Source organism: Balaenoptera physalus, assembly GCF_965194825.1.
Source record: "Balaenoptera physalus genome assembly, chromosome: 2".
NCBI classification, from domain to species: domain Eukaryota; kingdom Metazoa; phylum Chordata; class Mammalia; order Artiodactyla; family Balaenopteridae; genus Balaenoptera; species Balaenoptera physalus.
In genome coordinates, this window is record NC_138883.1 from 147,005,680 (window position 1) to 147,020,352 (window position 14,673).

Sequence of the window (14,673 nt, forward strand, 5' to 3'; positions counted from 1 at the left end):
TTAATTCCTGAGTAGAATTGGATGTCATATGGCAAGTGTACTTTTAACCCTAAAAGAAAATGCCAAACTGTTTTCCGAAGTGGTTGTACCATTTTACATTTCTACCAGCAAGTCATGAGAATTCCGGTTGCTTCACCTCCTCACCAACATTTGGTAAATGATATGTTGTGTGTGTGTGGTAAAATATACATAACATAAAATTTATTATTAGTTATATTTAATATATTCACAGTGTTGTGCAACCATCACTACTATTTAGTTCCAGAACATTTTCGTTACCCCAAAAGGAAATCCTATACCCACGAAGCAGTCACTTTCCATTCTCCCCTCCCTCCATTCCCTGGCAATCGCTAAAATGGACATACAATATGTGGCCTTTTGTGCCTGGCTTCTTTCACTCAGCATAATGTCTTCAAGGTTCATCATGTTGTAGCACGTATCAATGCTTCGTTGCTTTGTGTGACTGAATAATATTCCATTGTATGGATATACCACATGTCGTTTATCCATTCATCAGCTGATGGATGTTTGGATTGTTTCCACCCTTTGGCTATTGTGAATAGTGCTGCTATGTCCACATTTTTGTTTGCACGTCTGTTTTCAGTTCTTTCAAGTATATACCTAGAAGTGGAATTGCTTGGTCATATAAAAATTCTGTGTCTGCTGCAGGTATTTTTTTGTAGATATTCTTTATTAGATCAAGGAAGTTGTATTACTAGTGTGTTACCTTTTTAAAATTCAAGATGCATATTGTGTGTGTGTTTTTTTTTTAAATAAATGTATTTATTTATTTTTGGCTGTGTTGGGTCTTCGTTTCTGTGTGAGGGCTTTCTCCAGTTGCAGCGAGCGGGGGCCGCTCTTCATCGCAGTGCGCGAGCCTCTCACTATCGCGGCCTCTCTTGTTGCGGAGCACAGGCTCCAGACGCGCAGGCTCAGTAGTTGTGGCTCACGGGCCCAGTTGCTCCGCGGCATGTGGGATCTTCCCAGACCAGGGCTCGAACCCGTGTCCCCTGCATTGGCAGGCAGATTCTCAACCACGACGCCACCAGGGAAGCCCTAAAATGCATATTGTGTTTTATCAAAAGTTTTTCTACACTTCCTGACTTGATCCTACCATTTCCCTTTTTATGTCAATTTGGAAAATTATACTGAATAACTTTAAAAATACTAAACAACTTTGAATTCTGGAGTCAGCCCAACTTTGTCATGATGTGCATACATCAGAAGAGCTTGTAGCGTCTCAGCAGTACCACTGAGAGTCAGTGACTGGCCCTCTGGGAGAAATGGCCCCAAATGCTTAGACTCACCTCTCTGGGTGTCCTCCCCATCCTGTATCTGGGCCAAATCATATTTACTGCCTTCCTATCTCACTGCTGCCTCGCTCCTGGTGAGCAGGTGTTCAGGTCGTCCTCAGGAGAGCTGGTCTGAATCACTTAGTCCACCATCACTGGACATGGAGATCCTACTCCTATATATTCTTCAAAGGCTAGTGCAAATGCCATTGTAACAGGGAAGAGCCAAATCGGACTACATGTTGGATCTGTTTCTTTTACTTTAACCTTTGCTTTCTGCTGCTCTTGTTCACTAAAAGGATATACATAATGGCCTGCCACGGGGAACCCTGCCCCTCGGCCTGAATGTTAAAACCAAAGTGCCTTTGTTCACGGAAGCATCCTGACCCTGTCCACCTGTGGATGGCTGCAATAAAGAAGAAATTAACACATCCTCTCCCCGAGGCTGGCCATTCCAGGGTATATTTCAAAAACTTATGGCCTTTTTACTTTACTTCCTCATCTCCTCCCACTCTCTTTGCTGTAAAAGAAACTGCCATCCAAACCCCGAATAAAGTCGTACTCCTTGGCCTCAACAGCTCGTCTCCAATTAATTGGCCTGTCATGCGGTGATCAGAGCAAGCTTGGACTCGGTAACACCATCTCCTTTTAAAAATCCTTCCCTACTTCATGTTCTGTGTGATCTCCCCTTCTCCTACTGTCTCCTTTGCCAGATTTTAAGCCCTTTGAAGGGAGGGGCACATCGTGGTTATCTTCAGGTTTATAGATCCTGTCATTATATAGTATGTGTTCCATGCATGTCTAGGGAATGAGTGAATAAATCCTTCAAGAGAAACATAAAGCAGCAGAACAGGAAAAGCCCTAGAGGTCACTAGGTCTTGTAGTGAGCTTTTTTTTTTTTTTCTTTCTTTTTTTAAAGCAACAGAACCCTTTTTCCAATTGAACGCCTATGCAGAGCCCACCACTAAGACATACAAATGGAGGTGCTCTGATGGAGGTGGGAGGCGTTGGGGAAAACATAGCGCTCGGATCCTTTTTTTTTTTTTTTAATTTTATATTTTGGCTGTGCAGCATATGGGCTCTTAGTTCCCCGACCGGGGGGATTGAACCCGCCCCCACCCCACCTCCTCACAGTGGAAGCGTGGAGTCTTAACTACTGGACAGCCAGGGAAGTCCCAGAGCCCGGATCCTTTAACTCCCCCTCTCCCCGCCAGGAGTCCTCCAGGCACATCTCTCCTGAGCTGTAGACCCACTGGACCACCTCCCTTGAATATTCCCTCGGTACCTCCAGCATGTCCTGGGCGGGTCTCATCCTCTCCACTGAACATGCCCTCCTTCTTGGGTTTCTTACCTCAGCGAGTGTGTCCTTGACCTCCTTAACGCCTCCAGCTTCCTCACTGCCTTGTCGCTAGTCACTGTGGGTCTGCTTCTTGAATGCCTCTCATCCATCTTTTCCTCTCCATCCTCATGATCTCTACCTTAATTTGGGTCCCAAGCATGTCCCTCCTAGTTACACAGGCACTGCAGAATCACAGAAGCTTCTCCCCAGCCTCTATCATTTCCAATCCTCTCCCAGCCAAACTCTCCTCTGTTCCTGAAATGTTCTTGCTCAAATGCAAATCTGAGTCAGTGCCTTGCTTTAAGCCCCACTATCCACAGGGTAAGTACTACTCCTGTTAGCCCCTGACCACGGCTTACCTTTCTTCCCCTGGTTGTTGGGCTCTGGTTTATACTGAAGTTGCAGTTACCCTGAACTTCTGTTCTCTTTCCCGCCCCATCTCTCCGTGCCTCCTTCTCAGCCTGGCAAACTACTACACGTGCTAAAGCGTCAGCTCCGTCGTCATCTCGTCGGGAGGCTTTCCGACTCACCCTGTGTCCCCCTCTATCAGAGCACTTGGCCCAGGGGATTACGATCGTCATGCACTTGGCCCAGGGGATTACGATCGTCATGCACTTGGCTGTCTCCTTCACTAGACTGGGAACAGCTCAAGGGCCAACATCTTCCCTGCCAAATCTCCGGTGCCTACCAAACGGCTGTCACAGACAAGGGATTTCTTAAAATACAAGGGACGTGTATTGCAAACAAAACAGACGTAGCCACACTGACTTGCAGGTGCTTCCCCATGAGGAGTTGCTATTGCCGCTTGCCAGGGGCCTCTGGGTTTTCTCAGTCCAGGCCAAACCTTTGGTAACGGGGACAGCAGCGCTTTCCACTCCTATATTAAACAGAGAGGCAAAGGCTTCTGTTCCTCTGCTGCAGTCCTACCTGGAAACACGAGGTGGCGCTCCGCGGAGGCCTACGGCGGTAGGTTCTGAGTGATCAGCCTGCCCAGCCCAGCAACAGGGGAGCCCCGATAATCCAGAATCAGTGGCAAGACTGACACTTCACCTGTTATGATGACTAGAGCGAACAGATGTTTGCATATATTCATCTATGTGCATATATGAATTTAAGAAAAACTTATAAGTAGCATTTTACCTACGAATGTTGGAATCAGTGCTGGGTTTTACTCCTGGCTCTGCTGCTTCTAGCTGGGTGAACTGTCAAGTTCTGGGTGTCAGATTCCTCCCCTGTGGAATAGAGATAATACTCTGTGAGCTTTAAATGAAATGACGTTTGCAAGGTTCCTGGCATCATTCCTGGTACATGCTAGATGTTTGAGGAATATTCATTTTCCCTTTTAAACGTGTTTGTATCACCTTCTATGCTTCCTTGACACTGATTGCTTTCTATTTTTTTTTTTTTTTAATAGCTTCTATACCTGTCTTGTTGCTACTTATTCTGGTCTGGGAACTCCCTGAGGGCAGGACTTGTCTGATTTTTCTCTAACTTCAGCACCCAGCTCAGAGCTAGGTACATAACGGGTATTCAGTAAATATTCCATGAAAGGACGATGACTAAATACAGTGCTCCTCTCCCCATTCCCCCCACCCCAGGGTCCTCTTCCTGGGCCAGATAAAAACCTAAGTTATTTAGGTCTAGGGTGGTGGCTGTTTTTGCATAAAACACACAATTGAGAAAATCTGGTAAAATCTGAGCTGGTACTTTTGCTGCCAGTGATCCCAGAGGCTTGTCTGCCTGCACGCACCATCTGGAGAGTCTGGAAAGCCTGCCTGCAGTTCTGTTAGAAAGGCGGCCCTCCTGGGCTGTGAAGAGGCGCACAGCTCCTCAAGGTAGACACAGGATCACCTGTTGTGGGCAGAGCCAGCAGGCGGCACTTGCCACCCTGGCTTGGCAGGCAGAGAGAACACAGAGCCAGAGAGGAGGGGTGGGCTGGGGTTCCCTTCCTTCTGTTTGAGTCCCAGTAATCCTGCCAGCCCTTCTATTCCTGAGGGAATAGGTCAGGCATCTCCCTGGGAGTCCTTTCCTAGGCCTGGGAGGAGCAGTACATTCCTTTGGGCTTGCCAGCCCAGCCAGGTTGGCAAAGGGGAGAGACCCCAAGTTCCCTCTGGCTGAGGGAAGAACTGAGCAGGTGACCCTGAACTACATACAAACAGTTCAGCAGGGAGGAGCTCCACTGGGAGGCTTCCTTAAAATCCCTAACTTGGCCAAGGGTTTGAATTTTCCCCTGTTTGTGACTTTTCTTTACATATGTGATAGTTCATCTCTTGAGAAATGGGAAGTGGGAATAGAAGATTCTGGAAATTCCCCAAGCTTTTCTAATGCTGGAGCAGTATGGCTGTTGAAGCTGTCTGTTGCAGGGATGGAGATGGGGACAACAAGGATGACAATGGGAGGGAGTTTCCTTTGGAAGGTACCTTTTATTAGGAATGGTTACTTCTTGAGGGTGCCAGAAAATAAAGGTCATGAAGACCCTCAAATGCAATGGAGCTTCTATTAAAAAACAAAAAAACCGTTTTTTCAGCATGGAAAAAAATTTTGTTTTTTTTTTTGTTTTTTAGGCCGCACCATGTGGGATGCGGGATCTTAGTTCCCCATCCAGGGATTGAACCCGTGCCCCCTGCATTGGAAGCATGGAGTCTTAACCACTGGACCGCCAGGGAAGTTCCAGCCTGGAAAAACTTTAACATACACAAGATAAAGAGAATAGAGAACCCCGACGTGCCCCTCACCCAGCTTCACAAATTTCCAACATTTTGCCCAGCTTGTTTCCTCCTCTCCCAACTTTTTTTTCCTTTTTGTTAGAGTAGAAGCTACTCAACTTATTTTAGGAGGCTAATAAGCCCTTATAAGGATCTGAGATAAGGATCGAAGAACTTATGGAGCTGGGAGGGAATCTGGAAATGTTTTGGGGACTTCCCTGGTGGTCCAGTGGTTAAGACTCCGTGCTTCCAGTGCAGGGGGCCAGGGTTCTATCCCTGGTCACAGAACTAAGATCCCGCAACCCGCATGCTGCATGGCACGGCCAAAAAAAAAAAAGAAATGTTTTGGTCCAACTTTCTTAGGTTACAGGTGGAAAAACTGAAGCCGAATGAGGAAAATGGGACAAGAAACCAGGCCTCGGAACTCCCAGCATCATAGACTCTTCCAGCTCCAAGCAATGAAAGGCCACAGAACATTGCAGCAAAATCTCTTGTGTAGGAGGGAAAATGTTAGGAGAACTCCGAAAGACCCCACGCTCCTTAGAGCGCAGTGAAGCGGCTCACACTGATATGGCGCTTCCGAGTTCGTGAAACACCTTCATTCTGATTAGCGCATTTGGCTCCCCCAACATCTATGACGGTAGGTGTTATCATTCTAAACCCATAGGAAATTCTGGAAGGTAAAGGGATTTAAGTTAGTGGCAGAGCCAGGACTAGCACCCAGGTCTCAGAATGTCTTTTCCTGCCCAGGGCCTTTCTCTCAGCTGGGCTGTGTCCCCGCTGGAAGGGGGTGTGCTTTACTGCTGGGCCCCCTGCTCTCTGGACCCCGATGGCCTTGGGCCTCCAAGCACTAATTACAGCCTCACCCTGAAGAAGAAAAACCACAGAGATGGTGGCTTTTGAAGGGAGGGAATCTGTTCTCCTTTATAAGATCCGCTCATGGCTGATGCCACTGTGGCTTCTGACTCAGACCAGGGTGCAGGGAGGTCCCCGTCAAGCAGGAGCAAATTCCTGCTTCCTGGTTTGGCTCAAGGTGATATAAGCAGAGCAAGGGGAAGAGCATTCCAGAAGGCTTTGGGCACGCGGGACTACAGGTGTGATCTGGAGGGAGTCTTCTCCCTCACTGCCAGTTGGGCAGCATCTTGAGGGGCAGGGGAGGGGTAGCACCGTAGCCCTTCAGGTAAAGGGAGGACCCTTTCTGGGGGCTGAGAAAGCCAAGCCAGCCCTGTCTATACTGTCCTGCAAAAATATTGGGCTGGCCAAAAAGTTCGTTCAGGTGTTTCCGTAACCTCTTAAGGAAAACCTGAACAAACTTTTAGGCCAAGCAAATACTATAATACATTCACACGTGCTCTAAGCCCCAAATGCCTACCTTTCAAAGTCTTGGGGCACGAACAGAGCCAGCAGAGGAGGGCCCTTGGTGGGTGGAGGAGCCCTGTGCTGACTGAGGGCTTCCCGAGGGCAAAGTCCTGCGCAAAGTCCTTTGCTGCTCTTTACGGACAGGGAAGGCGAATCATCCTCAGAACACACCCGTTATTGCTAGTATTCACTTAGGAGATGTCTCCGAGATCACAGAGTGGGAGCGTGGCCAAGCTGGGATCAGAGCTCGGTTCTCTCTGGCTCTTCCCACGCTTGCCACCTGGCCCCCGAAGGCAGAACATAGATCCCCCTCCCTGTCTGCCTCAGCTCCCGAGGAACAAGGCTGTGCCACCACTGCTGCTTGAACATGTGCCCAGGGCTGCCGTCCTTGTCTGTCTCCTCCTGATGCTGTCTCCCAGGGCCCCGCCAGCACTCACACGGCCCTCTTGGCCCACCTGTCTCTACCTCTGACCTCCATCACCACTTCTCTTAGGACAACTTCTTCTCTGTTTATTTAGTTATTTATTATTTTTTTTGCAAAAGCTTTCTTTATGAACCACGTGACTCCGGTTAAACCACTGAGATTCTTTAGGCCTCAGTTCCCTCTCTCATCTGTAAAATGAGACGTTTGGACCTAAGGACACCTTTTCCAGTTCCCTTCCCTCTCTGCCATTCTGTGATTCTCAGAGAGAAGCCCCTCGCCTCTTCTCTGTTACTTTAGCCCAAGGTTTCACGTATATTTGCCAAGACTTTTAACTTACCAAGTGACAGATGCTCACTGAACATGATAAATTGGATTATTGTTGCCAATTGTTCACTCCTTCCCTGTAATGAAGTCATAAATCCACACCTTTTTTCCAGACGGCTTTACAAAACTTCCCACTAGAGTAGGCAGAGTATATTTCCCTGCCTCGTTGGGATTTGGCTAAGCTAATAGAATGTTAGCAGATGTGACGTGAGTAGAGGTTTTATTTTATTTTATTTTTTAATTTTTATTGGAGTTTAGTTGCTTTACAATGTTGTGTTGGTTTCTGCTGTACAGCAAAATGAATGTCATACATATACATATATCCCCTCTTTTTAAGGTGTCCTTCCTGTTTAGGTCACCACAGAGCACTGAGTAGAGCTCCCTGTGCTATGCAGCAGGTTCTCATTAGTTATCTATTTTATACATAGTAGTGTATATATGTCAATCCCAATCTCCCAATTCATTGCACTCCCCCTTCCCCCCTTGGTATCCATACATTTGTTCTCTACACCTGTGACTCTATTTCTGCTTTGCTAATAAGTTCATCTGTACCATTTTTCTAGATTCCACATATATGTGTTAATATACAATATTTGTTTTTCTTTTTCTGACTTACTTCACTCTGTATGACAATCTCTAGGTCCATCCATGTCTCTGCAAATGAGACTATTTCATTCCTTTTTATGCCTAATATTCCATTGTATATATGTACCACATCTTCTTCATCCATTCATCTGTCGGTGGACATTTAGGTTGCTTCCATGTCCTGGCCACAGCTATATAGGACACACTTTTCTCATGACAGATAGCAGAAGCCCAAGAGGCCACACCAAACTCTGAAGCACATTTAAAACCTCTACTCGCTACAACACTATTTACGATAGTATGTAGCTGCTGGTCCCAGAATAACAGGCATGTGGAGCTAAGGGGCATGTGGACTCCCCCCCCACCCCAATGCCTTGATGACATCATTTGAGACCCCGAATCCAGCTATACCTGCACTAGATATACCAATAAAATTCTCTTTTTTGTTTAAAAGTCAGTGTTTAGTCAGCCATTGCTGTAATAATGCTGTGTAACAGACAATTCCCACATCTTAATGGCCAAAAAAGAGAATTCTGTTGGTTGACGTAACTGAAAAGTCCAGTAGTGTATCTGGTACAGGTCTGGCTGGATTCAGAGGCTGGAATGGTGTCATTGAGGCTCTGTCACTCTCCAGATCTAAAACAGGCTTTCTCCACTCATTCGTGGATTCAATCAACAAATAATGATGGAGTGCCCACTATGTTCCAGATGCTGAGGTTACAGTGGTGAAAAGAGAGGCCTCTGCCCTCGAGATGCTTATGTTTTAGTGGGAGAGACAGACAATAAAAACGGAAGCAAACAAATAAGTATTCTAGTGCCAGGTAGTGATAAGAGCTATAAAGTAAATAAGGTGAGGAAGAAAACCATGCAAATACCTGGAGGGGAGGATCCCAAGTAGCACGGACCTTGAGTGCAAGGGCCCTGAGGGGCAGGATGTGCAGGTGTGTACCAGGTGTGGTCAGAGTGAGCTGAGCAATCGGAAGGGAGGCAGGAACTAGGCAGAAAGGGGAGTGGCCAGACGGCCTGGACTGTTGGAGGTATGGTACAGAGTTTGGAATCTTGTTCCGGTGTTAAAGGAAGCCATAACAGGGTTTCAAACAGGAGAGTGTCATAAATTATAATACATGTGTATTTTAAACCTTGACCCTACATAAAACGTGTTAAAGTGCCAGTTGTTTTTTTTTTTTAATACAAACTATTTAGTAAATAGACTTTAAAGTCTGCTTTGAAGTAATGAGGTTGATATCTTAAAATTCAATATGGTTTCATTTGCTTAATGGTAATCAAGTATTTAATCTTTAGTTTGGGGGTTAATCAAAGTAGGTTATGGGTCTCCCCTCTTATAGCCAGGATTGCTGATGGTACAGTTACAGAAAAGTCATCAAAAGTCAGCCTGCTTGCAAAAGCCAAACACTGTCAACACTTTCGCAGAGTTTCATAACAATCTAGCTTTTGCCTTAGATACCGCATGTCCTAAGTGACACCACTAGTAACACCACAGGACTGGTTTTGAGGTAGTTTCAGAGATACCAATAATGGACATTTTTCCCATTATGGTCAATTCATGGTCTAGCTTCTTAATACATTTAAAGTAGCTCTGTGTATGTGTGTGTGTGCATGCATGTGACAGGGAGGGGGGAAGGAAAGAGAGAGAGAGAGAATCAGTGAAATAAAAGCATGTCTTCTGTTATTTTATAAGGTAAAAGAATTATCTGTTGAACTTGACATCATTTTCATCTGCTCTTACTTTCCTACACTCCAAAAAGTTAGTCTTCTTTTCCAATGAACATAGTCTTCATAAAGTCAAATGAATATGATCTAGTAATTCTACTTATGGATATACTATATCCAAAAGATTTGAAAGCAAGGATTCAAACAAATATTTATACACCAATATTCATAGTAACATTATTGACAATAGCCAGAAAGTGGAAGCAACCTAACTGTCCATTGACAAGTGAGTAAACAAAATGTGGTATGTACACGCAATAGAATATTCAGCCCTAAAATGAAAAGAAATTCTGACACATATAACAACATGGATGAAACTTGAGGACATTACACTAAGTGAAATAAGCCAGTCACAAAAGGACAAATATTGCATGATTTCACTTAGATGAGGCACTTCAAATTCGTAGAAACAGGAAGTAGAGTTGTGGTTGCCAGGGTCTGGGCGGGGAGGGAAGAATGGGTGTGGAGTTTTGGTTTGGGATGATGGAAACATTCTGGTAACAATTGCACAATAATGTGAATGTTGTTAATACCACTGAACTGTATTCTTAAAGATGGCTAAGATGATAAATTTTATGTTATTCATGTTTTACCACACACACATACACACGAAAGTCAAATGGATTTTCTGCTCCAAAATCTTTCTAAAACCCAGGTCTAGCATAAGTCTGTCTGTTACAAACGCCAGCTACCGCCTCATTAAAGTGCAGTTCATTCCAATAAACCTCAAGGCAAGGCCTCAGTTAGGAGCTCTTATTCCATGTTAATAGCCCTGACAATTACTTCTTTGTATAAACAAGCGTTTAAATGTTAGGTAAACAAAGTCACTTGTGTAAACCTCATTGCTGCTAGGAAATTCACTGGAAGATGTGATCGCAGGCATGGATCCTCGTTTCTTGAGGCACAATGTTAGTGCAGAAGCTCCTCCACAGTCACAAAGGTACAACCCATTCTCCATGGCAGCTTCTTTGTCCCCAGCCAGGCCCAGACGGCCTTTTTACACAGGGCATCATTTCAGTAGCCTTGAAGAGCAAGGCCTCCTCTTTGCAATCTTTAATGCAAGTGTCAATGAGGAAACTCTACATGTCAGAATGCAAGTTGTCCATGTCACTTTAAAAGCCATAGAAACTTCTGTAATTCATACTTTTGGTCTAAATCAGCACACCACATTTTTATATCCAGCTCCATCACTTGCTGCAATGAAAGCTGGAAACTCTGATACAAAATCCTCTCTCCACAGGCTTCAAGGCTTCTGATGCTAAATGTCCTTGGAGAGAGCTACCTCCTCAAGGAGGTGTCTAAGAGGATGCCTCGGCCTTCTGGTACCCCTGCCAGGTACCGTGCTATTCGATGGGAAAGATGGTGCACAGCTGTGATTTTCTCGCAGAAGAAGTTCATCTTCCACACAGGTGGCAGGTACTTTTGTTTCAGTGAACTCAGAAAACTCCTGGAAGATCTTCCTTTTGCTCTCACTTCTTATCTGCCAGGCTGAGCCTCTTCAAGGGAGAAAGGTGACCTGCTAGAGCTGGTGGTTAGGTGATAGTTGCAAGCCTGGTGTGGACAGAGAGAGTGATGACTCGAGAGATGGTGGGGGGTGGTGAGTGCAAAGTGAGTGAAGGGAACTGGTGGTCCTGGGAAGTGTAGACTGCAGGGCAAGAGTGGAAGCAGAGACATCAGTTGGGGGACTGCTGTGTTTTTTAGGCAAGAAATGATGGAGGTTTGCACTAGGTTTGGTGGCAGTGGACGTGGTGAGACATGGTCAGGTTGGGGAGATATTTTGAAGGGAGAGTTCTGAGGCTGTGCTGATGCATTGGACGTGGAGTGTGTGGTCGAAAGAGAAGACAAGCATGGTCCCAAGTGTTCTGGACTGAGTGGATGGTGATGCCGTTTGCTGAGATGAGGACTACAGCGGGAGGGGTAGGCTACGGGGCACGTGGGAAACGCAAAGCTTGGTTCCAACATGATGATGTGAAATGCCTATTAGATATTCAAGGGCAGATGTTAGGTAGGCAGTTGGGTATATGAGTCTGCAGTTCAGAGGAAAGGCATGCTGGAGAGATAGACTGGGTGGAAAGAAGAAGTCCCAGAATTCTACGTTCTGGGTCAGACCACACCACTCCGCCCCTGCCACACCTACACGGATAGGTGTGAAAGAGAGAGTCTGGAAGGCTCTTTGGTGCCCTCCACTTCCGCACTGGCCGGAGGGAAGACGGTCATGCCTCAACAAGGACAGTTTGGGTGGAATCGTGAGGATAAAGGGCTAGTTGGAGTGGGTTCAAGGGAGAATAGGATGGGAGGAAATGGAGGCGGAAAGTATAGAAAATTCTTTTGAGGAGGAGAAAAATGTGGTAGTAATTGTAGGTAGATGGGAGTCAAGGGAGGCTTTTTTCTTTTTCCTTTAAGATGAGAGGAATTCCTAAATGTTGATCTTGCTGATGAGAATGATCCAGTAGGGAGGAACAGATTAGCCGGTTCAGGAGACTGTGGAGGTAACTGAGGGAGCAAATCCTAGGCCAGAAGGGGCAGGATCTAGTGCCTTCACTGTCAGGGGGCAGAGGGAGCAGGAGAAGGCCAAGGACAGTCCTACCCAGACCACATGGAATTGTACCTCCAGGAAAGTGCAGTCCCATGAACCGCAAGAATGGAGGTCATGAGACCACCGTCCCATGCTGGGAAGGGAGAAACCCCTGACACTCACTATGCACCCACCTCACGGCAGCCACTGTTTACCCCACTCTACTATGAACAGAGTTTCTCAGGAAACTTTAATCCTGACCGTTTTTCAAGAATGTTCTCAGTAGAGCCAAAGCCTGTTCTTCTCCTGATGGCACTGTGTTGGGGAAATACATTTGTTTTGAAGCCCTTCCACGAAACAACTCTAACTTTGACAAAAAGAAGAATTTACTGGAAGCATTCTGAGAGTCTCAGATACCTAAACGTGGGATGGAACAATTGCAACCAAGGATTGGAAGGCACTAGGACCCTCTCCCCACTTGTCAGCTCCCCTCCTTTCTGCACAGGGACTTCATTCACTTTTACCAACTGCCTTTCCAAAGAGAGAAGCATGGCCACTTCCCAGCCTCCTCTGGGAAGTCCTTTCTTTCTCCTCCAGACTGAACTTTGATGTCATTTAGTCTTGTGGCACTTACTCTGCATTTGAATTTTCCGGTGGTTTGTGTCATATCCCCTTACACCTGTGTTAATGAAACAAAACCCCTGCATACACATCCGCGGACCCAGCGCGGGGCCTGGCATGTGGTGGGCACTCAGTAAAGTTTGTTGAGCAGTTGGCCGAGTGAGTGGCTGTTGGCCGTCTGCACTTTGCTCTTTGGGGAAATCTGAGTTCTTGCGTCTCCTACAGAGAATTGCCCTTAAGAGGCCCAGTTTCACTTGCTCTTACCGAGCACGCTTCTGCTTCCTTCATTTGCGTTGTGTCTGATTGCCATTCCATTTAGGGCAGTGGAAAGTCCGAGGCCCTCTGCCCAAATCACTTGAAGTTCCTATTCAAATAGGGTTTTCTCTTGTACTTCCCCCAAGACGACATCTGGGGAAAGAAAAGATAATTTTACTTTTGCTTTGCCAAGTAAAACTTAACCGAAATACTAATATAGCTTCAGACACAGTATCAGTCTAATTGTGAAGTAGGCCATTTGTCAAATACTCAACATTACTGGCCATGATAATAATAGAATCCAGTCAACATGTGTCTTGCATGTGTCAGTCCCTGCGCTGGGCCTTCTGAAGAAATCAAAGATGAATAGGCAGCTCTCTTCTTAGGAGAGCTGCCAGCCAAGGGCACCAGACAGCACCATAGCTGCCATATAAGACACGCCAGATATGTTATTGCTTGGGCACAGGGTCCTGTGGGAACACACGCTGAGATTTCTCCCGGCTCAGGTGAGTAGGGTAGGCTTGGTTTGACTGGGCCTTGAAGATGGAGAATGTTCGGCGACATACGGATGAAAGAGGAAAGCCACTGCCGTTGGAGACAGCAGGAAGAACAAATTGCTGGAGCAAGGAGAGCACCCCACAGAGTCAGGGCAGGGGGCAGGACTGGGGTGAGGTGAGGGCGAGTCAGAGCACGAAGACCCTGCGAGGAGTTTGGGCTCCTCTTCATAGACAACAGGAAGCCCTTGGAGGATCCCGATCTGGGGAGCGGAATGAGCGATGGGTATTCAAGTGAGATTCAGAGAGGGTGAGGAAAGATGGTCTGAGCACACACCTGTCCACACAGGTGTGCAGAAGGGATGAGGGGCAGATCAGTGCAGGAGGGCATGTTGCACTCAGACATTCTGCCTTATGTGGGCCCATTTATAATTGTCACCTCCCCCTGGCTTCGGCCCCCCCTACTCTTTCCTCCTCCATCTCCTTTGTGGCCTCTATAACCTTAGTCAAAACCCCACCCCACAAGCTGCATTTGGCGACACCTCTCATCTTCCCTCCCTGCCTCTCAGCTCCCTTGGTCCACAGCTGGTTGTTCTCTCCAGGGCCCAGTTTCAGCCTTGTTCCCAAAGACAACAGGAGAACTGGGGGAAGTCCCACCTGCTTATCTTGCTCCTAGGACTTCCTGGAAATTCGTCTCCTCCAATAGGAACCAAGCGCCCACCGGGAGCCCTGTCGCACTGGGCTACTGGCTTTTCGTGACAGGGAGGGGACTTGCCTCCACTGTGTTTTCTGATTATCGAGGCTTGGCTCCATCAGACCAAGGGAGATGATGGGGCGGGGGGGGGGCACCCAGGTGGCTTCTATTTTCCCCCCTCCCTTTTGTGTTACGATGGTGTTCCCACTGAAGACCATTGCTCTCTGCAGAGAATTTGCCCCGGCCGGAGACTTGGAAAAGGGAAGCAGTCATGATAAGCTCAGAGGAGCTAAAGAGTAAACCACGGTGGGAGTTCCCCTGGGCCACCTCCTCCG

At 46.7% G+C, this 14,673-nt stretch overlaps 1 long non-coding RNA gene across 1 annotated transcript; it reads right to left on the reverse strand.

Annotated features, from left to right (window-relative positions):
* Positions 1-782: 782 nt before the first annotated feature.
* Positions 783-13,281, reverse strand: LOC309654625. The gene is made up of 2 exons (XR_014260353.1): positions 13,160-13,281; positions 783-3,863 (listed from the first exon to the last, which is right to left on the reverse strand). It is a non-coding gene; the product is annotated as an uncharacterized lncRNA (long non-coding RNA).
* Positions 13,282-14,673: the final 1,392 nt, after the last annotated feature.